A 1,754-nucleotide genomic window follows, 5' to 3' on the forward strand; every position below is an offset into this window, starting at 1 on the left:
AGCCATTTCAAAATATGTCAAAAATATATATATTTGGGGGTAAAATACTTTGATTTTTTTCAGCTTCTTCTCTCTGTGATGCTGTACCAGAATCACGTTAGAAAGTAAGCCACATCATAAGAGTTAATAAAACCTATCTGATGAGATTTGATAGTTTGAAGGGTGTGACTCCCAGACCCTTTAGATAGAAACTGGGGCAAAAGAATACAAGGTCTTGCTCCTCAATATAAATCTCTTAGTGCTTTAAGCGGTGAAAGATTTTTCACTTAATTTTACAGACTTGATGCTAATAAAAAGGATGCTTTAAAATATATATAGATATATATTCCATACAAAAGACATGCTGTTGATTCTCTTATGTCTTGAACCCTGGCCAGTGATCTGAAACCAAGCAGCCCATGTCTCCAGATCACTAGTATCAAATAAATTTCGGGGTGCAACAGGTTTATTGAGAAATAATTAACACACCATGCAATTCACTCATTTAAAATATACAAGTCATTGACTTTTAGTATTTTCAGAGAGTTATGCAATCATCATTACAATCAATTTTAGAACATTTTCATCACCTTAAAGACAAACCCCACATCATTTAGCCATCTTCTAGTTTTCCCTTCCTCTCTCAGCCCTAGGGAGCAACCCACCTTCTTTGTATAGATTTGCCTATAAGCCTCTGAAATAAAAAGCAAGTGGTCTACTGTGACTGGCTTATTTCACTCAGCATAATTTTTCATGATGCATCTGTGCTATAGCAGGTATTGATGCAGGGGTTTTGCTCCTTAGTACAGCTAAATCTGGGTTCTTCTCTCATGACCAGGAAAAATTAGGCACATGGGCACATTGAAGGGTGAGGAGGACAGAATTTATTAAGTGAAAGGGAAGCTCTCAGCAAAGAGAGGGGTCCTGCAATCAGATTTCCACCTCACAATTGAGTACCAGGACCAGCCCACATGAGCTGAAGAGGCCAGGCTCCTCCTCTGCATAAGGCGTGACTTCCTAGTGGCTCCATCTCAACCCCCCAGTGCATGTGGGCCTCTGGTCCGCTGCTGGCATGTCCAGGCAAAACCCTGTGCAGGTTCCCTTATCTGCACCAAGTGTTTTGTCTGGTGTAGACACTTGTGGGCCCGGTTGGAGATTCTCCGGGGACCGTGCTGTATCTGCCTAGGCATTTTGCTGTCTCCCACTTCTATCAGTATCAGTACTTAATTTCTTCTTATTGCTGAGTAATATTCCACTGTATGGATAAATCAAACATTTTATGTATCCGTTCGTGAGGTGATGGACCTTTGGGTTCTTTCCACTTTTTGACGCTTATTAATAATGCTGCCATATGAGTTTTTGTGCTTGCGTATGTTTTTATTTTTCTGGAGTATATAATTAATGACTGGAATTTCTGGCTCAGATGGTGACTTCATGCTTAACCTTTGGAGGAGCTGCCAGTTTTCCAAAGTGACTGCACCACTTTACATTCCCAGCAGCATTGGATCAGGGTTTTAGTTTCTTTACATTTTTCCTAACACTTATTTTCTCTTTTTTATTGAACAAAGATTTCATCCTGCGGTGTGAAGTGATACCACAAGGTGGTTGTGATTTACATTTTCCTAATGACTAATTACATTAAGCATCTATTAATGTGCTTATTATCCATCTTTATATCTTCTTTGCAGAAATATCTATTCAAAATCTTTGCCCGTTTTTTAAATTGGGTTATCTTATTATTTATGAATTGCAAGGGTTCTTTCTATATCCTATAT

Source organism: Colobus angolensis, unplaced genomic scaffold, assembly GCF_000951035.1.
Source record: "Colobus angolensis palliatus isolate OR3802 unplaced genomic scaffold, Cang.pa_1.0 Scaffold272, whole genome shotgun sequence".
Lineage (NCBI taxonomy): Eukaryota > Metazoa > Chordata > Mammalia > Primates > Cercopithecidae > Colobus > Colobus angolensis.